At 47.0% G+C, this 25,000-nt stretch overlaps 1 long non-coding RNA gene and 5 other non-coding genes across 6 annotated transcripts in view; all 6 read left to right on the top strand.

Annotated features, from left to right (window-relative positions):
* Nucleotides 1-2,082: 2,082 nt before the first annotated feature.
* On the top strand, nt 2,083-3,987 carry LOC126979309 (small subunit ribosomal RNA). Its single transcript, XR_007732807.1, has one exon. It is a non-coding gene; the product is annotated as a small subunit ribosomal RNA (ribosomal RNA).
* A 376-nt stretch (nt 3,988-4,363) lies between these two features.
* On the top strand, nt 4,364-4,520 carry LOC126979305 (5.8S ribosomal RNA). Its single transcript, XR_007732804.1, has one exon. It is a non-coding gene; the product is annotated as a 5.8S ribosomal RNA (ribosomal RNA).
* Nucleotides 4,521-6,951: 2,431 nt separating this feature from the next.
* Nucleotides 6,952-18,050, top strand: LOC126979300 (uncharacterized). The gene is made up of 2 exons (XR_007732799.1): nt 6,952-8,398; nt 17,211-18,050. It is a non-coding gene; the product is annotated as an uncharacterized LOC126979300 (long non-coding RNA).
* Nucleotides 18,051-20,818: 2,768 nt separating this feature from the next.
* On the top strand, nt 20,819-22,723 carry LOC126979302 (small subunit ribosomal RNA). Its single transcript, XR_007732801.1, has one exon. It is a non-coding gene; the product is annotated as a small subunit ribosomal RNA (ribosomal RNA).
* A 376-nt stretch (nt 22,724-23,099) lies between these two features.
* Nucleotides 23,100-23,256, top strand: LOC126979307 (5.8S ribosomal RNA). Its single transcript, XR_007732805.1, has one exon. It is a non-coding gene; the product is annotated as a 5.8S ribosomal RNA (ribosomal RNA).
* A 539-nt stretch (nt 23,257-23,795) lies between these two features.
* LOC126979304 (large subunit ribosomal RNA) overlaps nt 23,796-25,000 on the top strand; it is a 3,975-nt gene continuing 2,770 nt past the window's right edge. Inside the window, exon 1 of the ribosomal RNA XR_007732803.1 lies at nt 23,796-25,000. This exon is cut by the window's right edge and continues 2,770 nt beyond it. This is a non-coding gene — a ribosomal RNA (large subunit ribosomal RNA).

Consider the following 25,000-nt stretch of genomic DNA (forward strand, 5'->3'; position numbering starts at 1 on the left):
GAGAAAAAGTGTAGGTGATAAAATTATCTATAAAAAATGTACCGATACTTTTTTTCCTACGAGCCACCGTTTCTGAGATAATAACTATTCAAAAACTTATAAAAACGCGCTAAGTACACTACTACCTCATAGGTGGCGTGGAAACTAACTTTTTGAATCTAACACTAAGTATTGATACATTTTTAATGGATAATTTTACGATCTACAATTTTTGTCCGAGATACTTTTATGATAAAACTTACCTACCGTTTTGCTGAAAATCGCGAAAAACGAATGTGATTAAGTAAGTAAGTAAGTAAGTACGTAAGTAAGTAAGTAAGCAACTAAGTAAGTAAGTAAATAGGTAAGTAAGTAAGTAAGTAAGAAAGAATTACGTTTAAAGATATTTATTTCTCATTAAAAACATAATATTGTCACTTACATGAGAACATAAAAATATGATGTAATAATTTATCCGCCGTTCTTTAGATGTTCAGTACATACATGTTACACATTATAGTACTTATTCTTCTTCACAAAATTTAAGATTACACACTTTTACAGGGCACTGTCACATAACAAACAATTTCAGACATGTGTTTTATAAAAACTTTGAAACAATATAGTCTGATAGGTCACGTTTAAATGTTTTTAGTGACCTAATCTTTTTGAGAGATGAAGGTAGACTATTAAAAAGTGGTGCGCCCTCGTAAATAAACATACGCTTGCCGTAATTTGTTCTTGTCTTAGGTAGTATCAAGTAGCTGGCTCGTCTCGTGCTGCGTTTAGACGTTTACATGTTTAGTTTGGGTGAGTAAGATTGATGTATGATAAGAATTTTGATTTGATTTGAAATATATTTTTTTTTGGAGGTTTTTTATTTGGTTTCGGAGGGAAAATGAAATGTACGTGTCGCGCGTTTATTACTGAACATTATCGTACTCGTTATTAATAAAGTAAAAAAAAAAAAAAAAAAAAAAAAAACGATTTTTTCTTCGAAGCCGCAATGCATATTCAATATTATGTTATTAATAAATAGTAAAATCAAATCAAAATCACTTTATTCACATATCAGAGAGTTTACACGTTCATATCGTTCGCGTGCACCACACATACGGCAGTCGGCGTCGAGAGTCGAGTCCGTAGCGAACGGTTCGCGACGCCGAATTCAACGCCGCTCAAGTTTTTTCTTGTAAAAAGAGTGAAAAACGCACGCGACAAAAATACAAAAACGCGCACAACACCAACCACCCCCAGCCACAACAACTGCTGCTGTTTTATTATTCTCGTCGTCGTCATCGTCATTCATATTTTATTTAATATATATTTATATTTGAGTAAGTTTGTGAATGCGCGCGATGATAACGACGATGATATAATAACAATACGGTTGTTGGTACTCTCGGGGCAGAGAGCTGGTGTGTCTGTGTCTGTGTTTGTGTCGCGCGTTGTTTTATATGTTCTTTTTTTACAATATAAAAAATGAGACAGACTCACCGCGCTGTGTCGATCGAGCGTTTTCGAGTTTCCCTATGCGGATGATATTTGATTTGGTGATTTGAAAGGTTTTTTGTGATTTCGTTTCTCATAATTCCTCTCTTCACTCTCTCTACAGTATCATACGCTGCGGCGATCCTCGTCACGTTGAAAGCGATCGTGTAAATTTTTTGCGCGCACCAAGACGCCGACTGGGCTTCGACGGTTTCCCTCTGTTAAGATTTTTAACGTGAGGGCCCGCAAGCCGGAACGCGTCGCGCATTTCACGCGTGCGAGACGTTCACGCTCCTCTCAAGCACCGGGCGTCGATCCGATTTGTGATCACGACGTGTACCGATATTAATACGTTGATACCGCTTCTATTGCGTGTCATCATTTTTATTATTACCCGAAGGGACTCTCGTTACTGAACTTTCATAACATACAATCGGCCCATCGCCGATTTATGATTCGTTCAACGCGCACCGTATGCCTTTGAGATATATAGTATACAGTGCGCGAACGGATATCTCACGATATGTTCAAGATGTCATAGTCGCGACGCCCTAAGGGGAGATCGCGACGCATGACGCGCTGAGCGCGACAACAATCGTTGTTTGCAGCAGCTCCCTGGTTGATCCTGCCAGTAGTTATATGCTTGTCTCAAAGATTAAGCCATGCATGTCTCAGTGCAAGCCGTATTAAGGCGATACCGCGAATGGCTCAATATATCAGTTTTGGTTCCTTAGATCTTACTCAGTTACTTGGATAACTGTGGTAATTCTAGAGCTAATACATGCAATCAGAGCTCTGACCAGTGATGGGATGAGTGCTTTTATTAGATCAAAACCAATCGACGGAGGGCCTCGCGTCCGAAGTCGTTAATTTTGATGAATCTGGATAACTTTTGCCGATCGCATGGTCCAGTACCGGCGACGCATCTTTCAAATGTCTGCCTTATCAACTTTCGATGGTAGTTTCTGCGACTACCATGGTTGTCACGGGTAACGGGGAATCAGGGTTCGATTCCGGAGAGGGAGCCTGAGAAACGGCTACCACATCCAAGGAAGGCAGCAGGCGCGCAAATTACCCACTCCCGGCACGGGGAGGTAGTGACGAAAAATAACGATACGGGACTCTTACGAGGCCTCGTAATCGGAATGAGTACACTTTAAATATTTTAACGAGGAACAATTGGAGGGCAAGTCTGGTGCCAGCAGCCGCGGTAATTCCAGCTCCAATAGCGTATACTAAAATTGTTGCGGTTAAAAAGCTCGTAGTTGCATTTGTGCGCCGCGCTGTCGGTGCATCGCATCCGCGGTGATACTGACACGTCTGCGGAGCATATCGTCGGTGAGCCGGCGGTAAAACGCCGGTTCAATATCAAAATCCTATCGCGGTGCTCTTCAGTGAGTGTCGAGATGGGCCGACAATTTTACTTTGAACAAATTAGAGTGCTCAAAGCGGGCTCAAAATGCCGCTTGAATATTTCGTGCATGGAATAATAGAATATGATCTCGGTTCTATTTTGTTGGTTTTCAGAACTCCGAGGTAATGATTAATAGGGATAACTGGGGGCATTCGTATTGCGACGTTAGAGGTGAAATTCTTGGATCGTCGCAAGACGAACATCAGCGAAAGCATTTGCCAAAGGTGTTTTCATCAATCAAGAACGAAAGTTAGAGGTTCGAAGGCGATTAGATACCGCCCTAGTTCTAACCGTAAATATGTCATCTAGCGATCCGCCGACGTTACTACAATGGCTCGGCGGGCAGCTTCCGGGAAACCAAAGATTTTGGACTCCGGGGGGAGTATGGTTGCAAAGCTGAAACTTAAAGGAATTGACGGAAGGGCACCACCAGGAGTGGAGCCTGCGGCTTAATTTGACTCAACACGGGAAATCTCACCAGGCCCGGACACCGGAAGGATTGACAGATTAACAGCTCTTTCTTGATTCGGTGGGTGGTGGTGCATGGCCGTTCTTAGTTGGTGGAGCGATTTGTCTGGTTAATTCCGGTAACGAACGAGACTCTAGCCTGCTAAATAGGCGTCGTCATTTAGGTGTGCGCGGCTTCAGGGTCGCGCAACTCACTGGCGGCGTATTAAAATTCTTCTTAGAGGGACCGGCGGCTTCGAGCCGCACGAGATTGAGCAATAACAGGTCTGTGATGCCCTTAGATGTCCTGGGCCGCACGCGCGCTACACTGAAGGAATCAACATGTTCTCCCTGGCCTAGAGGCCCGGGCAACCCGTTGAAACTCCTTCGTGCTGGGGATTGGGGTTTGCAATTATCCCCCATAAACGAGGAATTCCTAGTAAGCGCGAGTCATAAGCTCGCGTTGATTACGTCCCTGCCCTTTGTACACACCGCCCGTCGCTACTACCGATTGAATGATTTAGTGAGGTCTTCGGACCGACACGCGGTGGCTTCGCGGCCGTCGGCGTTGCTGGGAAGTTGACCAAACTTGATCATTTAGAGGAAGTAAAAGTCGTAACAAGGTTTCCGTAGGGGAACCTGCGGAAGGATCATTAACGTGTAACGGTCGCGTGCGCGAGCGTTGTCGCCGACACGCTTCGCTCACAGCCGACTGTTGACGATGATAACTTCAATCACGTGTCAATCACTGATTATTTTCGCGCTCGCGATGTGCTCTCTGTGCTACGTTGTCGCGTTTGCCGCGCGCGCGCTGACATCTCCCGCCGCATGTGGGGGGTGTCCGGCACGACGTCTCCGGCACGACGCTTCGGCGGGCGCGGTTCGCATGTACGCGACGCGCGTGCGTCTCGCGACGCGCTCATGTCGAGTGCGAAGCGAGTCGAGATCACGACGTACGCGCAATGCGTGCGTCACATAATATTTTGTTACACACAGAGATCGTTCACGTATTTTCTAAATATAAAAAACTATTACCCTGAACGGTGGATCACTTGGCTCGCGGGTCGATGAAGAACGCAGTTAACTGCGCGTCATAGTGTGAACTGCAGGACACATTTGAACATCGACATTTCGAACGCACATTGCGGTCCGTGGAGAAATATCCAGGACCACTCCTGTCTGAGGGCCGGCTGCATAAAAGAATACGACGACGCCGTCGCTGTATGCTGACAACACTGTTTGCGCGCCTAAAAAACGTGTAAAACGAGTGACGGTCTTCGGGCCGGGCTCGGGTAAACCCCGCCGGTTTTCCGGGGCCCGCTCGATCCGTTCGAAAATGTAAAATAAGCCGCAACGCGTGGTGCTGCTCGCGTGCAACGCCGTCTCCGCCTCACGCCCGACGTGGGTCACGGAGACGGGCGCGGTACCGGGGCGCGCTCGTTCGCTGTCACACGCGGATATCTCGTGATTAATTTTAATTAATCTATGCAGAGCTCTCTATGTGAACGGCGTGCGTGGCTGCGCCTTCGGTTCGCGTCCCGTGCGCTGCACGTGTTATTTCGGCCCGACGTGAGCGTGCAAACGAGTAGGCGGACTCGACGTCCGAAGGGCGCTTCGATCGCGGTACGTGCGCGGGTCGACGATACGTCGTTGAGACTTATTGGCGGCGCGCGCACGACGGTGTCGCTGCGCTGACGGATATCGTGTCTGCCTCATACTTTTTATCGTTGGCCTCAGATCAGGGAGGATCACCCGCCGAATTTAAGCATATTAGTAAGCGGAGGAAAAGAAACTAACCAGGATTCCCTCAGTAGCGGCGAGCGAACAGGGATAAGCCCAGCGCCGAATCCCGCGGTCGTCACGGTCGCGGGACATGTGGTGTTAGGGAGGTTCCGCTTTCTCGCGGTCGCCGCTCCCGTCCAAGTTCGTCTTGAACGGGGCCGTTTTCCCATAGAGGGTGCCAGGCCCGTAGCGACGGAGCGAGTCCGCGAGAGGGACTCTCCTCAGAGTCGGGTTGCTTGAGAGTGCAGCCCTAAGTGGGTGGTAAACTCCATCTAAGGCTAAATATAACCGCGAGACCGATAGCGAACAAGTACCGTGAGGGAAAGTTGAAAAGAACTTTGAAGAGAGAGTTCAAGAGTACGTGAAACCGTTCAGGGGTAAACCTGCGAAACTCGAATGAACGAACGGAGAGATTCATCGTCACTCCGGGGCGTACGGCGGCGTGCCGCGATGTGCGCGAGACTCGTGCTCGCGTTCACCGGTCGCCGCCGTTGACGCACCCGGACGGCGTGCACTTCTCTCTTAGTACACATTATGCATCGCGACCCGTTCGTCTGTTCGGCCTAAGCGTTGTCCGGGAGCCGGGCGGCTGCGCGTTCACGCGCACAGCCGTCCGACCGTGACGATCGCCGGCCGGCGGCGGACGGTACTTGTCATGAAACGCGCACGCGTCTCCATCCGGGGACGCGTCCGGCCCGACGCGAGCGAGAGTCGTCGTCGACATCCTGCCCTTGTGCGGATGCTGACGCGACGCCGCTGTCGTCGCAGCCGTGTAGTCTCGGACTGTGCGCGTATCAGTCGGCGATGTTACTGTTTCGGGCACTCGCAGGACCCGTCTTGAAACACGGACCAAGGAGTCTAGCATGTGTGCGAGTCATTGAGTTATGAATTCAAACAGACAAAACTGAAAGGCGCAACGAAAGTGAAGGCGCGCGCTTGTCGCGCGCTCAGGGAGGATGGAGCGTCGGTCGTCAAAAATCGATCTCTCGCACTCCCGAGGCGTCTCGTTTCCAATCAGCGAATGCGGGCGCGCTCTGAGCACAGATGCTGGGACCCGAAAGATGGTGAACTATGCCTGGTCAGGTCGAAGTCAGGGGAAACCCTGATGGAGGACCGTAGCGATTCTGACGTGCAAATCGATCGTCGGAACTGGGTATAGGGGCGAAAGACTAATCGAACCATCTAGTAGCTGGTTCCGTCCGAAGTTTCCCTCAGGATAGCTGGCGTCGACTCGTAACAGTCTCATCCGGTAAAGCGAATGATTAGAGGCATTGGGGCCGAAACGACCTCAACCTATTCTCAAACTTTAAATGGGTGAGAACTCCGGCTTACTCGAACGATGAAGCCGGAGATCTGATGACGGTGCCAAGTGGGCCAATTTTGGTAAGCAGAACTGGCGCTGTGGGATGAACCAAACGTAGTGTTAAGGCGCCTAAAAAACGCTCATGGGACACCATGAAAGGCGTTGGTCGCTCATGACAGCAGGACGGTGGCCATGGAAGTCGGAATCCGCTAAGGAGTGTGCAACGACTCACCTGCCGAAGCGACCAGCCCTGAAAATGGATGGCGCTGAAGCGTTTTGCCTATACACTACCGTTACCGGCAATCGGCGCGTGCGTGTCAAAGCGCACGCGTATTATGCCGTAACGAGTAGGACGTGCGCGGCGGAGTGCGCAGAAGGGTCTGGGCGTGAGCCCGCCTGGAGCCTCCGTCGGTGCAGATCTTGGTGGTAGTAGCAAATACTCCAGCGAGGCCCTGGAGGACTGACGTGGAGAAGGGTTTCGCGTGAACAGTAGTTGCTCGCGAGTCAGTCGATCCTAAGCTCAAGGAGAGATCTTATGTCGATGCGGCGTGTTTATATATATTTTGTGTATATGATAAATAACGCCCTTTGAGCGAAAGGGAATCCGGTTCCTATTCCGGAACCCGGCAGCGGAACCGTTTCAATAATCGTTCTCTCGTTTCTCAAGCGAGTGTTCGACGGGGTAACCCAAAGTGGCCTGAAGACGCCGCCGAGTGGTCCGGGAAGAGTTTTCTTTTCTGCCTGAGCGTTCGAGTTCCATGGAATCCTATAGAAGGGAGATATGGTTCGGAACGCGAAGAGCACCGCATTTGCGGCGGTGTCCGGATACTCTCTGCGGACCTTGAAAATTCAGGTGAGGGATGTACGTGGAGATGTCGCGCCGGCTCGTACCCATATCCGCAGCAGGTCTCCAAGGTGAAGAGCCTCTAGTCGATAGAATAATGTAGGTAAGGGAAGTCGGCAAATTGGATCCGTAACTTCGGAATAAGGATTGGCTCTGAGGACCGGGGCGTGTCGGGTTTGGACGGGAAGCGGATGCGGCCGGTGCCGGGCCTGGTCGATGCTCGCGCGTGTCTCCATCGCAAGGTGGTCTCGCGCGTCGTGCTGAATCCGGACCCGCGTTCCGGCCTTTCGCGGATCTTCCTAGCCGTAAGTCCGCGTCGGTTTCGTCTCGTGCGCGATCGGCGCGGTACTGTACGACCGCCGTTCAACGGTCAGCTCAGAACTGGCACGGACAAGGGGAATCCGACTGTCTAATTAAAACAAAGCATTGCGATGGCCCTCGCGGGTGTTGACGCAATGTGATTTCTGCCCAGTGCTCTGAATGTCAACGTGAAGAAATTCAAGCAAGCGCGGGTAAATGGCGAGTCATAATTGGTTGTCTGTGACCCTCTACGTCTGACCAACGCACTATACCGGGACTGGAGCGAAAGCTGTTGTGCTGTAACCTACCTAGTAGGCGGTGTGCGTTGGGATTCTAGCAGTTAGAAAGGCAGACAGTAAGTACCGCCATCCGACGTCGGGCCGGGTGCGCTGGGGGGCTTGCCAGCCCCCCAGACCCCCCGCCCGGCGATAGCAACTATGACTCTCTTGAGATAGCCAAATGCCTCGTCATCTAATTAGTGACGCGCATGAATGGATTAACGAGATTCCCGCTGTCCCTATCTACTATCTAGCGAAACCACAGCCAAGGGAACGGGCTTGGGAGAATCAGCGGGGAAAGAAGACCCTGTTGAGCTTGACTCTAGTCTGGCATTGTAAGGAGACATGAGAGGTGTAGCATAAGTGGGAGATCGTTCGCGGTCGTCGCTGAAAAACCACTACTTTCATTGTTTCATTACTTACTCGGTTGGGCGGAAGCGGTGCGCGGTCGATAATATCGGCGGGCGTACGGTGTTTCGTTCCAAGCGTGCAGAGTGGCGACGTGGCGGCAACGCTCGTCGCCGTACAACTCCCGCGTGATCCGGTTCGAGGACTGTACGGTGGTTTGGTTCCGTACAGAGTAAAACACAAGTTAGGCTCAAATGGTATATTGAAACCTTAACTTATGCTATATGGTAAAATGGTAAAATGTTGGTATGGTAATGAGCACGCGAATCGATCGGCGGCTTGTCGCGAACTGGTTACAATATTACTTAGGAAATAACGCGAGGCGACGTAAACGCTGATACGCGAAACGTGATGTACAGTCGACATGCTGTTGACCGTACATGCTGCCACCGCGAGAGAAGAAAGAGTGGTGGTGAAGATGGTACAAAAAAGAAATGGTTATGGTTAGCGAGTGACGTGAGACAAGGTGATAAACAAATTTGCATTATCTAATGGTAACCTTAATGTCTCTAGCCACAGTAATCACTAAAATTATGCCTATGCACTACAGGAGAAGTGGATTGGTCTTTCACTTCATCACTACACTTATCACTATTTTTACTAGCACTAGATTGCCCGTGGTTAACTACACTTACACACTGGTCACTAACACTATACACAAACGCTGCGTTCGTCAGACCCCGCGGCTCAGGGCGCGGCGGGTGCGACGCGGCTGGCCCTGCGCCAGCGGCTGCCGGCGCGGGCGGCGCGCTGGAGTCCTGGCGTCGGCTGCGGCGCGGGCACCACCGCCGCACGGCGTACGCGGCGGCCCCGGCCACCAGCACACCCGCCACCACGTATATCGCGACGTAGTGGTGAACGTCGTGATAAGATATACCACCCTTTAGACCACTCTCTGAATTCATTTGTTTTATTTTTGCGCCTATATCATCTAGCTCCTGATCGTAACCACCCATCACTGATGCTGGCTCCGAAATCAGCGACACGAACGTCTTATTCTGGTTAAAGATGTGGTTGATGGGGTGAATGTCTATAGCTGGTATATCCGTCTGTATGGTTAATGTATTGTTCTGAAGCCTCCGAGCATAAATGGTAATGTCTTGTCCTTTCAGAACACAATCTGGACCCAACCTAATAATGCCGCTATTATTAAGATGATTGGAAAACATTTGCTCTCCACAGATGATACGTACTGGATACGAGTCGCAGCAAAAGAAAAAGTATGTATTGACCTCGCTTAGCTGAGACCACCAATCTAGACATTTGGCAGTTTTGGTTCTGCACTGCTTCGTCTCCTGGTCTTTGGAGCACATGACGTCATCATGACTCATATGAGAAATTGGTTTTTCCAAAGGACAAAGTTGTGTCTCAGTATCTAAATGAAGACAATTATTTAATTCTAAGTGTGATATGGTCATAAATGAGTCTCTTCGTAAGTTGATCGCAATGTAATCCGAAACTGGAACTAGGGTGACCATGGTTTTGCCGTTCCGTCTTGGTACAGGATAAATTTTATATACTTGGTAATGGTCTCTACTCACTAATGGTATTCTAATTTCAAAAATAAAATAGTCATTTAGCATTTTCGCTCTGACCTTGAGTAAATGGTACATTTTGGTTAATTCTGTATGCGTGTTCTCTATTGGTAAACTTAAATCGTTGGACAATCTTCCGGAAATAATATTTAATTCTTCTAGAAGCTGGTCGGGTTTCAAAAGATGTATGTTGAACTTCCCAAAGTACACCTCCGAAACAGTATCTAAAAGAACATCCTGCACATTCTTCAAATTCGACTCCAAGCTGTTAGCTGCCATAGCGCATAATAAAAATTCATTATTGTTTTCCACGTCTTTCAATTGACTCTTGACATCATTGGTAGCGTTCTTTAACTGGTTAAGGTAATGAGTAAATATTTTATATTGTTTGTCAATTGAGCCTTGCATCCTCTTCAATACATTATATTCTGCTTCTATTACGGAAGTCTGGTTTTTCCATAGAGCAGCAAGATGGTTTTGGTTTTCCCTAATTAAATCGATGTCCTGAATATACTGCTTAGCGAATTGGTCATCGAGTACACCGAACAGCGCGTGTGCAACATTACCCACAGCGTTGATAAGGCCGCGCCTGCGCCGCGCGTGCCCGCGTGGGAACTGCTGCGTCGACAGAATGTTATTGTAATGCGATAACTCTGTATAACTGTGCTGTAATTGTATTAAAATAGATTCACAATGGTTTCTGACTGACGATTCCTTGCAAATATATTCCATATGATCAATATATTTGGATAACAATTTACTGCCTTGCCAATATGGTTTTAAATCGTAGTATACAACTAGTTTCCATTCGTCCTGAACTAGTCGCATGGTTGATATTTTATCTAAATATAAACTTTGACTGTCGTTGAAGTTTATAGCGTTGTATGCACACGTGGCTGGTGAAAATAAAAAGGTAAACAACATAAGTGCCATGGTAAATAAATTAACAATTCCTCTTCTAGCTCGTCGCTTTGGTTTTGGTAAATCGTCGTTCGACTGGTGTTTCGGCTGGTTATGGTCAGTGGTTTCATGAATTTGGTTACTGTCTTCGTCGTTGGAGTGGTTAATAGGTAAAAGAGATAGTTTGACTACTGGTCGCTTCATAATGCCATTTTTGGTTTTAACAGAGACTACTCGAACTAGCCCATCTTGCCCCGGATGTAGCTGCACGATTCGACCGAGAGCCCATTTACCCGGTGGCAGGTTAGCATCGTGTATAATTACAATGCCGCCAACATTTAAATTTGGTTGTGAACGTCGCCACTTGGACCTAGCGTTCAACTGTGTGAGGTACTCCGCTCTCCATCTCTTCCACACATCTTGGTAAATCTTCTGCACTAACTGCCATCTGGTTCGTAAGTCGTGTTCTGACTCAACAATGGTCAATGTTGGTCCACTGGACAGAAAATGAGAAGGGGTCAAACAATCTAAGTCTTCGACGTCTTCACTCAGCGGGCACAGAGGTCTGGAGTTAAGGCATCCTTCTAGCTGAGCTAGAAGAGTAGAGAACTCCTCGTAGGTGAGTTTTTGTTCTCCTATTACTCGCTTCAGGTGGTATTTCAAGCTCTTCACTGCAGCCTCCCAGAGACCGCCTGCGCTTGGCCAAGATGGTGCGTTGAAGTGCCATTCTATCGACATTTCAGCTATTTCTGCATAAAACTGGGCATTCAATATGGTTTTCAAGTTAACAATCTCCTCTTGCAAAACTCTATTTGCTTTTATAAAGTTCGTCCCGTTGTCACTGTAAATGTGACCGGGCGATCCTCTCCTGGCCGCAAGTCTTCTGAGGGCTGCCAAAAATGCTGAGGCGGTGAGATCAGAGACCAACTCCAAATGTACAGCCTTGGTCGCCATACACACGAAGACGGCGACATATCCTTTGGTACATCTCACTGATCTACCCTTCGCAGACTTGACGTCAACAAAACCAGTAAAATCAACCCCCAAATGGTAAAAGGGGCGGGTCCTGTTGATTCTTGCAGGTGGTAAGTCTCCCATCAACTGGTCGTGTTTCAGGGGGTCGTGCCTTCTACATAGCACACATCTCCGTAGCCTCTTCTTTACAGCATTGTTTCCTCCCAGGATCCAATATTCTTGACGCAGCCAAGCAAGGGTTAACCGGGGACCCCCATGAAAGGTCATCTTATGCGCGTGGTCAATAATCATGTCAGTAAGCAAATGGTTATGTGGTAAAATACACGGATGTTTCATACTATCTTCTATTTTGGCGTTGGTCAATCGCCCCCCAACCCTCAAGAGCCCCTGGTTATCAATAAATGGTTTCAATTTTAATAATTTACTCTTAGGGTTAGGTTGGTTATGGTTTTTAATATATTGTATATCTTCTAAAAATTCTACTTGTTGTATATGCCTTATAATTAAGTTTTTAGCTTTTCTTATTTCTAATATAGTTAAGTAGTTTGTTTTATTAGTATTAAATGACTTAGGTGTAAAACGTAACACCCACGCAAGCACTCTTGAAGCTCGCGTAAAATCGCTGTATCTGCTAATTATACTATCTATAACCTTGTTTTGATATTTAATTGTGTTTACATTTATATTTAATAATGGTTTTTTAAGCTCTTCGCAGGTTGTATATAATTTATTGGTTAATTTGGACTCTTCAAACGATCTTAGCCAGTGGGGACCTATCCACCACATGGAATGGTTAATCAGCTGTTCTGTGGTAATGCCTCTACTTGCGCAGTCAGCTGGGTTGTCCTTTGTTGACACATAATGCCAGCTACTCGATGGTATAATGTCAATGACCTGCTTCACCCTATTCGCGACGAATGGTTTCCATTTACATGGGTCGCCGTTGAGCCAGCCTAACACAGCTGTCGAATCAGACCAACCGTAGATTTTGATGTTGTAATCTGATAGGCATTTACAGGTGATCTTCATGACCTTGGTAAGTAGAACCGCTGCACATAACTCTAATCTAGGTAACGATACATTTTTCTTTACAGGTACGAGACGAGACTTCGAAGCTACTAATACTACAGAAGACTGGTTGCTGGTAATATTGTTGACTCTGCAGTATACAACACAAGCGTAGGCATTTTGTGATGAATCACAAAACCCATGTAATTCAATGGTGTCGTTCTTAGAAGACTGCAACCACCTTGGTATGGTAATATGGCTAATTTTCGTGATGTCAGCCTCTATGGTTTTCCATTTTGTGTTGATGTCAGCTGGTAATTCGTCGTCCCACAGAAGATTTAAGAGCCATACTTCCTGGAAGAGTAGTTTCAACTTGGTGGTAACTGGTGAAAGCCATCCAAGCGGATCAAATATCTTCGATATATTCGAGAGTAAACTTCTTTTGGTGAGTTTACTGACTGGTTCGGAATTCAATTGAAAAGTGAAATAATCTTCGTCGGGATGCCACTTAAGTCCTAATGCCTTGGTTGATTCCTGGTATTTAAAAACATATGCTTGGTCTTCGCATGGTAACTGGTTATCTGGTAGTACATCTGGTTGATTTGACGACCACTTCCTTAGATTGAATCCACCTAACTTAAGGAGATTTATGAGGTCGGAAATCAGCCTCCTTGCAGACTGGAGGTCATGATGTCCATGGAGGAGGTCATCCATGTAGAGCCTGGTAGCCAGAACTTCTGCTGCTTCTGGGTAACGGTGACCTTCATCCTTAGCCAGACGTTTCAATGTCATCATGGCTAGGAATGGTGCGGCCTTGGTGCCGTATGTGACAGTGGTAAGTTGGTATTCTTCTAATGGTTGCTTTTCAGAGTCCCTCCACACGATCTTCTGGAGCGGCTGGTCATCATCATGGACATCTATAAATCTGAACATCTTCTCTATATCGGCTGTGAAGGCTATTTGGTACTGCCTCCACTTTAATATGAGAGTAAACAAATCCTCTTGTAAATTTGGTCCAGAGTACATAAGGTCATTCAACGAAAGTCCAGTCGAAGTTTTCGCTGAGGCATTAAAAACAACTCGCGTGGCAGTCGTCGTGGAATCCGTTCTGATTACACAATGGTGAGGTAAATAGCACTGAAGTATCGGATTACTATTACATTTCTTCATATGGTTTAAATTAATATATTCATGGATAAATTGTTTGTAGTTCTGTTCGATAATTTTATTTTTACAAAATCTGCGTTCTAATTGCCGAAATTGGGCTACGGCTTTGGTTTTAGACTCACCCAATTTTTCGGTAATCTCTGGTTTTAATGGTAACCGTACAACATAACGTCCGTCTGGTTTGCGCGTAGTATGCTGTTGATAATGATGAAGGCAATGGTTATCTTCATCCGTAATATTTACAGAGTTGTCTGAGATATCTTCAATCTCCCAGAACCGCTGTATATCCTGCAAGTCGACCATGACGACGTTGCAATATGTTTGGTTTGGTTTTATGGTACCACTAAGAATCCAACCGAGCTTGGTATTTTGCGCGATTGGTAGTGATGTGCCATTACGAATTAAACCTGGTAAAATAATTAATTCGTAAACTTCAACGCTTAAAATTAAATCTATTGGTCTACTTTTATAAAACTCTGGATCTGCGAGTGGTAACTTTTGTAAATACGGCCAAGCTGGTTTTTCTAATGTTTCGTGTGGTAAATTCCCGACGACATGCTTCATCACATAGGCTTCCGTTTTAAATGTGAAATTATTATGAAGAGATGACACTGAAAGCTGTGCGACTCCCTTACTATTGTTGGCTTTTGCGCCTACTCCGACCACCACACAGTGGCGCTTAATCCTGGGTAGGCCTAAAAGTTGAGCGGCATTCTCTGTAATGAGAGATGACTCCGCGCACGGGTCTATGAGGGCTCGCATGGTATGGTGACAGCCATCCATAGACATAATATTAACTTTAGCTGTTGCTAATAATTTGGGCATGGTTTCTTGTGGGGCATTGGTAACGCATATATTGGATCTTCTAGGAGAATTTTCGATCTCGGTATTTCTAGAAGTAGATGGTGCAAAAGTGACAAGAGCATTATGCAGAAGAGTATTATGCTGCTGGTTACAAAAACGGCAAGTTTTTTCCGAAGAACATTCCTTGTCATAATGGTTAATTAAACAGTTTTTACATAATTTGTTGGATTCAATGACCTTAAGTCGATTCAGCGGTGCGGATTCTAGAAATTGTTTGCATTTAAACAATTCATGGCAACACGTTTTACAGAGTATGCATTTCCGTTGTGGCGCAATATGTACTGGTTTCGTATTGACGTGGTTTATTACAGCTGGTCTTGGTTTAAAATTTCTGTTCATAAAATTATGTAAATGGTTATTGGTATGCTTTTCAGCCCATGGTTTTTGGTATTGGTTTTGGTGTACCTGGGATGAATTTGATTTGTTGAAGTCCTGCTTACGACGAGAGCTTTCTAACGAAGTAAATTTAATTTCTAAAAATTTCAAAAAATCTAACAAAGTAGGCAATTCTTTTGGATTCTTAAGCGACACAATGTAATCATTATGGGTTTCAGTATCTAACTTTTGGCACAAAATATAGACGATCAATGGGTCCCAGTTGGAAATGTCGATGCCCATTGCTTTTATAGAGTTAAGACACTCGTTGGTGGTGTCATGTAACCTTTTGATGACCGCTGCAGATTGATGTTGAATCGTAGGCATGGTTAGTAACAATTGTATGTGAGAATTAAATATTAACCTAGTATTATGGTAACGTTGGTTTAATATGTCCCAGCATACTTCGTAGTTTTCAGAATTGATGCGTAAATGGTGAACTAATTTTTCAGCCTCGCCACGGAGCTTACTTTTCAAGAATTGCATTTCTGCGCATTTGGTAAAGATTTATTATGGTGAATTGTTTCGGAGAATAAATCTTTAAAACATATCCAATCTTGGTAGTTTCCGCTGAAGGTGGGAATGTCCATTTGTGGGGTTGAACGTTCCCTGTAAGATGACGACCACATCTGTCTGTTCACTGCCTTCTTCATGGTGTTGTATTTCTTCTCCATCTCAGCGAATGCTGTCTCATACTCTTCGTTGTCGAGCAGCCCTTCGCTGTCGATGTCCCAGTGAAGAGAATCGATGACCGACCATCTTGATTGGATAGTTCGTAAAATATCTTCGAACTCCCAGCGGTCGGAGCAGCTTTCAAGGTCGACAGCCTCTATGGTACGGGATAGCGCCTTGAAGTTGCTCTTCTGCTTTCGCAGCATTTCTTCGACCCTACTGGAGTTGCCCTGGTTCGATAGCTTTGGTGCAGGGAAGCTAAAAGAGGGACCCTCCTGAGCGGGAGAGAAAATATCGCGCCTATCTGAGCCCTGCGATAATGGTGTAGCAGGTCTCAGTAATGGTTTGCTGGGATCGCTGGTTACGTAATTAGAAATCATATTCCTAACTTCCTGGTAAAAATCTTTCGTCCGCTGGTAATGGTTTTCCGCGAAGTAGCGATGGTTAGGGTCTTCAAACTCAGCACAAAGCCTAGTATGGTTGGTCTGGAATTCACTCCAGTACGAGTCTAAAGCGTTGAGACGTTTTTCAATATAGGCGGGTGTCTTTCGTTCTGGCCCGTCCTTCTTGAAATTAACACACTGCGTGTTAATCGCGGACATAATCTGGTTTTGGGTGGTTAATAGAGCCTCCATGGTTACGGGTCAAAAGAGAGTGGTAAAGAGTGGTGAGTGATAAAAAGGAAAGATCTTACTTGAAGACTGGTACGTGGTGACCTGGTGTGTCCTCAGCAGTCTCCCCGTTGGTAGTCGCTGGTAGTATCGCCGATCTGGTGAACTGGTTACACTCCACACACAAGCACTTTGGTCAACACTAATTTGGTTCACTACACACGCGACGAATTTTGGTTAAAATGGTTAACTAATGGTACTGGTTAATAGAACGATGGATCACAATGTTTTTGTGTCCTCGAAATGGTTAAAAAAATTCTGGTCACTGGTTAACAAAAGGCCGAAGGACCACAATGTCCTTGGAATGGTTAAAAAAAATTCTGGTCACTGGTTAACAAAAGGCCGAAGGACCACAATGTCCTTGGAATGGTTAAAAAAAAAAAAATTTGTCACTGGTTAACAAAAGGCCGAAGGACCACAATGTCCTTGGAATGGTTAAAAAAAAAAAATTTGTCACTGGTTAACAAAAGGCCGAAGGACCACAATGTCCTTGGAATGGTTAAAAAAAAAAAATTTGTCACTGGTTAACAAAAGGCCGAAGGACCACAATGTACGGTGGTTTGGTTCCGTACAGAGTAAAACACAAGTTAGGCTCAAATGGTATATTGAAACCTTAACTTATGCTATATGGTAAAATGGTAAAATGTTGGTATGGTAATGAGCACGCGAATCGATCGGCGGCTTGTCGCGAACTGGTTACAATATTACTTAGGAAATAACGCGAGGCGACGTAAACGCTGATACGCGAAACGTGATGTACAGTCGACATGCTGTTGACCGTACAAGGACACTGCCAGGCGGGGAGTTTGACTGGGGCGGTACATCTGTCAAAGAATAACGCAGGTGTCCTAAGGCCAGCTCAGCGAGGACAGAAACCTCGCGTGGAGCAAAAGGGCAAAAGCTGGCTTGATCCAGATGTTCAGTACGCATAGGGACTGCGAAAGCACGGCCTATCGATCCTTTAGTATAAAGAGTTTTTAGCAAGAGGTGCCAGAAAAGTTACCACAGGGATAACTGGCTTGTGGCGGCCAAGCGTTCATAGCGACGTTGCTTTTTGATCCTTCGATGTCGGCTCTTCCTATCATTGCGAAGCAAAATTCGCCAAGCGTTGGATTGTTCACCCATCAAAAGGGAACGTGAGCTGGGTTTAGACCGTCGTGAGACAGGTTAGTTTTACCCTCCTGATGGCGTGTCGTTGCGATAGTAATACTGCTCAGTACGAGAGGAACCGCAGTTTCGGACATTTGGTTCATGCACTCGGCCGAGCGGCCGGTGGTGCGAAGCTACCATCCGCGGGATTATGCCTGAACGCCTCTAAGGCCGAAGCCAGCCTAGCCGAATCCGGCAAGGATATACTCACTGTGGAGCCCCGAGTGTCGGGAGGCTCTAAACAATGTGACTTTACTAGTCGCGTTTTATTCGTAAGACGCGACGTCGAAGCCCATTTGGAACGCGACGAACGGTGCGAGCGGTATTAACACGTGCACCACGGCGTCGAAGTTTCGAATTTACCTCAGTTCGATGTCGGGGCTCGGAATAGTCTGTAGACGACTTACGTTCCTGGCGGGGTGTTGTGCTCGGTAGAGCAGCGTCGTGCTGCGATCTGTTGAGAGTCAGCCCTACGCCAGGTGATTCGTCCGAGGACGCATCGTCGCCGAGAAGCAGAGTAGTTGTGTGTGTGTGTGTGTGCAAACAAACAACAGGCCAACATATAATATTATAATAACATAATAATATAAATAATATTATCATGATATTTCGTCGTGACGGACGCGTCACGCGATTTCTCATGATTATAAAATTTTACAATATATTATTATTTATTATAGTTGAAAGACGTGGTTGATGTTGTACACGGCGACTACTCTAATGATAACGAGTACGATCATTTTCAGGTTATTATGTCGAGTCGAGTGTTGTGATAAGTGTACATCGCCGTCGGCGGCGGCGGCGGCGGCTCCGGTGGTGTTGGGCGCGCTGCGCAAATTCCAAAAGCGAGTACGATCGGCCCCAATAGCGGGTACGGTCGATTCCTCAATAGCGAGTACCGCCTAGCGCGAGGAGCGCGGCGCTCCCTGCCGGTCTCCCCGGACGGATATCTCACTTACTTGTTTTCTCCAATAACGAGTACCGCCGAGCGCGAGGAGCGCGGCGCTCCCTGCCGGTCTCCATCTTTTCTCTTGTTCCTTGTACACCAGAACATTATAGTTTTTGACCAATATTCGTGTCCCCTAATAATTGCATGTTCTGTCCGTTTTTTTTTTTTAATTAAATAAAATAAATTATTAATTATTAATTTATCATAAAAATACCTACGAGAAAAAGTGTAGGTGATAAAATTATCTATAAAAAATGTACCGATACTTTTTTTCCTACGAGCCACCGTTTCTGAGATAATAACTATTCAAAAACTTATAAAAACGCGCTAAGTACACTACTACCTCATAGGTGGCGTGGAAACTAACTTTTTGAATCTAACACTAAGTATTGATACATTTTTAATGGATAATTTTACGATCTACAATTTTTGTCCGAGATACTTTTATGATAAAACTTACCTACCGTTTTGCTGAAAATCGCGAAAAACGAATGTGATTAAGTAAGTAAGTAAGTAAGTACGTAAGTAAGTAAGTAAGCAACTAAGTAAGTAAGTAAATAGGTAAGTAAGTAAGTAAGTAAGAAAGAATTACGTTTAAAGATATTTATTTCTCATTAAAAACATAATATTGTCACTTACATGAGAACATAAAAATATGATGTAATAATTTATCCGCCGTTCTTTAGATGTTCAGTACATACATGTTACACATTATAGTACTTATTCTTCTTCACAAAATTTAAGATTACACACTTTTACAGGGCACTGTCACATAACAAACAATTTCAGACATGTGTTTTATAAAAACTTTGAAACAATATAGTCTGATAGGTCACGTTTAAATGTTTTTAGTGACCTAATCTTTTTGAGAGATGAAGGTAGACTATTAAAAAGTGGTGCGCCCTCGTAAATAAACATACGCTTGCCGTAATTTGTTCTTGTCTTAGGTAGTATCAAGTAGCTGGCTCGTCTCGTGCTGCGTTTAGACGTTTACATGTTTAGTTTGGGTGAGTAAGATTGATGTATGATAAGAATTTTGATTTGATTTGAAATATATTTTTTTTTGGAGGTTTTTTATTTGGTTTCGGAGGGAAAATGAAATGTACGTGTCGCGCGTTTATTACTGAACATTATCGTACTCGTTATTAATAAAGTAAAAAAAAAAAAAAAAAAAAAAAAAAAAAAAAACGATTTTTTCTTCGAAGCCGCAATGCATATTCAATATTATGTTATTAATAAATAGTAAAATCAAATCAAAATCACTTTATTCACATATCAGAGAGTTTACACGTTCATATCGTTCGCGTGCACCACACATACGGCAGTCGGCGTCGAGAGTCGAGTCCGTAGCGAACGGTTCGCGACGCCGAATTCAACGCCGCTCAAGTTTTTTCTTGTAAAAAGAGTGAAAAACGCACGCGACAAAAATACAAAAACGCGCACAACACCAACCACCCCCAGCCACAACAACTGCTGCTGTTTTATTATTCTCGTCGTCGTCATCGTCATTCATATTTTATTTAATATATATTTATATTTGAGTAAGTTTGTGAATGCGCGCGATGATAACGACGATGATATAATAACAATACGGTTGTTGGTACTCTCGGGGCAGAGAGCTGGTGTGTCTGTGTCTGTGTTTGTGTCGCGCGTTGTTTTATATGTTCTTTTTTTACAATATAAAAAATGAGACAGACTCACCGCGCTGTGTCGATCGAGCGTTTTCGAGTTTCCCTATGCGGATGATATTTGATTTGGTGATTTGAAAGGTTTTTTGTGATTTCGTTTCTCATAATTCCTCTCTTCACTCTCTCTACAGTATCATACGCTGCGGCGATCCTCGTCACGTTGAAAGCGATCGTGTAAATTTTTTGCGCGCACCAAGACGCCGACTGGGCTTCGACGGTTTCCCTCTGTTAAGATTTTTAACGTGAGGGCCCGCAAGCCGGAACGCGTCGCGCATTTCACGCGTGCGAGACGTTCACGCTCCTCTCAAGCACCGGGCGTCGATCCGATTTGTGATCACGACGTGTACCGATATTAATACGTTGATACCGCTTCTATTGCGTGTCATCATTTTTATTATTACCCGAAGGGACTCTCGTTACTGAACTTTCATAACATACAATCGGCCCATCGCCGATTTATGATTCGTTCAACGCGCACCGTATGCCTTTGAGATATATAGTATACAGTGCGCGAACGGATATCTCACGATATGTTCAAGATGTCATAGTCGCGACGCCCTAAGGGGAGATCGCGACGCATGACGCGCTGAGCGCGACAACAATCGTTGTTTGCAGCAGCTCCCTGGTTGATCCTGCCAGTAGTTATATGCTTGTCTCAAAGATTAAGCCATGCATGTCTCAGTGCAAGCCGTATTAAGGCGATACCGCGAATGGCTCAATATATCAGTTTTGGTTCCTTAGATCTTACTCAGTTACTTGGATAACTGTGGTAATTCTAGAGCTAATACATGCAATCAGAGCTCTGACCAGTGATGGGATGAGTGCTTTTATTAGATCAAAACCAATCGACGGAGGGCCTCGCGTCCGAAGTCGTTAATTTTGATGAATCTGGATAACTTTTGCCGATCGCATGGTCCAGTACCGGCGACGCATCTTTCAAATGTCTGCCTTATCAACTTTCGATGGTAGTTTCTGCGACTACCATGGTTGTCACGGGTAACGGGGAATCAGGGTTCGATTCCGGAGAGGGAGCCTGAGAAACGGCTACCACATCCAAGGAAGGCAGCAGGCGCGCAAATTACCCACTCCCGGCACGGGGAGGTAGTGACGAAAAATAACGATACGGGACTCTTACGAGGCCTCGTAATCGGAATGAGTACACTTTAAATATTTTAACGAGGAACAATTGGAGGGCAAGTCTGGTGCCAGCAGCCGCGGTAATTCCAGCTCCAATAGCGTATACTAAAATTGTTGCGGTTAAAAAGCTCGTAGTTGCATTTGTGCGCCGCGCTGTCGGTGCATCGCATCCGCGGTGATACTGACACGTCTGCGGAGCATATCGTCGGTGAGCCGGCGGTAAAACGCCGGTTCAATATCAAAATCCTATCGCGGTGCTCTTCAGTGAGTGTCGAGATGGGCCGACAATTTTACTTTGAACAAATTAGAGTGCTCAAAGCGGGCTCAAAATGCCGCTTGAATATTTCGTGCATGGAATAATAGAATATGATCTCGGTTCTATTTTGTTGGTTTTCAGAACTCCGAGGTAATGATTAATAGGGATAACTGGGGGCATTCGTATTGCGACGTTAGAGGTGAAATTCTTGGATCGTCGCAAGACGAACATCAGCGAAAGCATTTGCCAAAGGTGTTTTCATCAATCAAGAACGAAAGTTAGAGGTTCGAAGGCGATTAGATACCGCCCTAGTTCTAACCGTAAATATGTCATCTAGCGATCCGCCGACGTTACTACAATGGCTCGGCGGGCAGCTTCCGGGAAACCAAAGATTTTGGACTCCGGGGGGAGTATGGTTGCAAAGCTGAAACTTAAAGGAATTGACGGAAGGGCACCACCAGGAGTGGAGCCTGCGGCTTAATTTGACTCAACACGGGAAATCTCACCAGGCCCGGACACCGGAAGGATTGACAGATTAACAGCTCTTTCTTGATTCGGTGGGTGGTGGTGCATGGCCGTTCTTAGTTGGTGGAGCGATTTGTCTGGTTAATTCCGGTAACGAACGAGACTCTAGCCTGCTAAATAGGCGTCGTCATTTAGGTGTGCGCGGCTTCAGGGTCGCGCAACTCACTGGCGGCGTATTAAAATTCTTCTTAGAGGGACCGGCGGCTTCGAGCCGCACGAGATTGAGCAATAACAGGTCTGTGATGCCCTTAGATGTCCTGGGCCGCACGCGCGCTACACTGAAGGAATCAACATGTTCTCCCTGGCCTAGAGGCCCGGGCAACCCGTTGAAACTCCTTCGTGCTGGGGATTGGGGTTTGCAATTATCCCCCATAAACGAGGAATTCCTAGTAAGCGCGAGTCATAAGCTCGCGTTGATTACGTCCCTGCCCTTTGTACACACCGCCCGTCGCTACTACCGATTGAATGATTTAGTGAGGTCTTCGGACCGACACGCGGTGGCTTCGCGGCCGTCGGCGTTGCTGGGAAGTTGACCAAACTTGATCATTTAGAGGAAGTAAAAGTCGTAACAAGGTTTCCGTAGGGGAACCTGCGGAAGGATCATTAACGTGTAACGGTCGCGTGCGCGAGCGTTGTCGCCGACACGCTTCGCTCACAGCCGACTGTTGACGATGATAACTTCAATCACGTGTCAATCACTGATTATTTTCGCGCTCGCGATGTGCTCTCTGTGCTACGTTGTCGCGTTTGCCGCGCGCGCGCTGACATCTCCCGCCGCATGTGGGGGGTGTCCGGCACGACGTCTCCGGCACGACGCTTCGGCGGGCGCGGTTCGCATGTACGCGACGCGCGTGCGTCTCGCGACGCGCTCATGTCGAGTGCGAAGCGAGTCGAGATCACGACGTACGCGCAATGCGTGCGTCACATAATATTTTGTTACACACAGAGATCGTTCACGTATTTTCTAAATATAAAAAACTATTACCCTGAACGGTGGATCACTTGGCTCGCGGGTCGATGAAGAACGCAGTTAACTGCGCGTCATAGTGTGAACTGCAGGACACATTTGAACATCGACATTTCGAACGCACATTGCGGTCCGTGGAGAAATATCCAGGACCACTCCTGTCTGAGGGCCGGCTGCATAAAAGAATACGACGACGCCGTCGCTGTATGCTGACAACACTGTTTGCGCGCCTAAAAAACGTGTAAAACGAGTGACGGTCTTCGGGCCGGGCTCGGGTAAACCCCGCCGGTTTTCCGGGGCCCGCTCGATCCGTTCGAAAATGTAAAATAAGCCGCAACGCGTGGTGCTGCTCGCGTGCAACGCCGTCTCCGCCTCACGCCCGACGTGGGTCACGGAGACGGGCGCGGTACCGGGGCGCGCTCGTTCGCTGTCACACGCGGATATCTCGTGATTAATTTTAATTAATCTATGCAGAGCTCTCTATGTGAACGGCGTGCGTGGCTGCGCCTTCGGTTCGCGTCCCGTGCGCTGCACGTGTTATTTCGGCCCGACGTGAGCGTGCAAACGAGTAGGCGGACTCGACGTCCGAAGGGCGCTTCGATCGCGGTACGTGCGCGGGTCGACGATACGTCGTTGAGACTTATTGGCGGCGCGCGCACGACGGTGTCGCTGCGCTGACGGATATCGTGTCTGCCTCATACTTTTTATCGTTGGCCTCAGATCAGGGAGGATCACCCGCCGAATTTAAGCATATTAGTAAGCGGAGGAAAAGAAACTAACCAGGATTCCCTCAGTAGCGGCGAGCGAACAGGGATAAGCCCAGCGCCGAATCCCGCGGTCGTCACGGTCGCGGGACATGTGGTGTTAGGGAGGTTCCGCTTTCTCGCGGTCGCCGCTCCCGTCCAAGTTCGTCTTGAACGGGGCCGTTTTCCCATAGAGGGTGCCAGGCCCGTAGCGACGGAGCGAGTCCGCGAGAGGGACTCTCCTCAGAGTCGGGTTGCTTGAGAGTGCAGCCCTAAGTGGGTGGTAAACTCCATCTAAGGCTAAATATAACCGCGAGACCGATAGCGAACAAGTACCGTGAGGGAAAGTTGAAAAGAACTTTGAAGAGAGAGTTCAAGAGTACGTGAAACCGTTCAGGGGTAAACCTGCGAAACTCGAATGAACGAACGGAGAGATTCATCGTCACTCCGGGGCGTACGGCGGCGTGCCGCGATGTGCGCGAGACTCGTGCTCGCGTTCACCGGTCGCCGCCGTTGACGCACCCGGACGGCGTGCACTTCTCTCTTAGTACACATTATGCATCGCGACCCGTTCGTCTGTTCGGCCTAAGCGTTGTCCGGGAGCCGGGCGGCTGCGCGTTCACGCGCACAGCCGTCCGACCGTGACGATCGCCGGCCGGCGGCGGACGGTACTTGTCATGAAACGCGCACGCGTCTCCATCCGGGGACGCGTCCGGCCCGACGCGAGCGAGAGTCGTCGTCGACATCCTGCCCTTGTGCGGATGCTGACGCGACGCCGCTGTCGTCGCAGCCGTGTAGTCTCGGACTGTGCGCGTATCAGTCGGCGATGTTACTGTTTCGGGCACTCGCAGGACCCGTCTTGAAACACGGACCAAGGAGTCTAGCATGTGTGCGAGTCATTGAGTTATGAATTCAAACAGACAAAACTGAAAGGCGCAACGAAAGTGAAGGCGCGCGCTTGTCGCGCGCTCAGGGAGGATGGAGCGTCGGTCGTCAAAAATCGATCTCTCGCACTCCCGAGGCGTCTCGTTTCCAATCAGCGAATGCGGGCGCGCTCTGAGCACAGATGCTGGGACCCGAAAGATGGTGAACTATGCCTGGTCAGGTCGAAGTCAGGGGAAACCCTGATGGAGGACCGTAGCGATTCTGACGTGCAAATCGATCGTCGGAACT

Source organism: Leptidea sinapis, unplaced genomic scaffold (genome assembly GCF_905404315.1).
Source record: "Leptidea sinapis unplaced genomic scaffold, ilLepSina1.1, whole genome shotgun sequence".
Lineage (NCBI taxonomy): Eukaryota > Metazoa > Arthropoda > Insecta > Lepidoptera > Pieridae > Leptidea > Leptidea sinapis.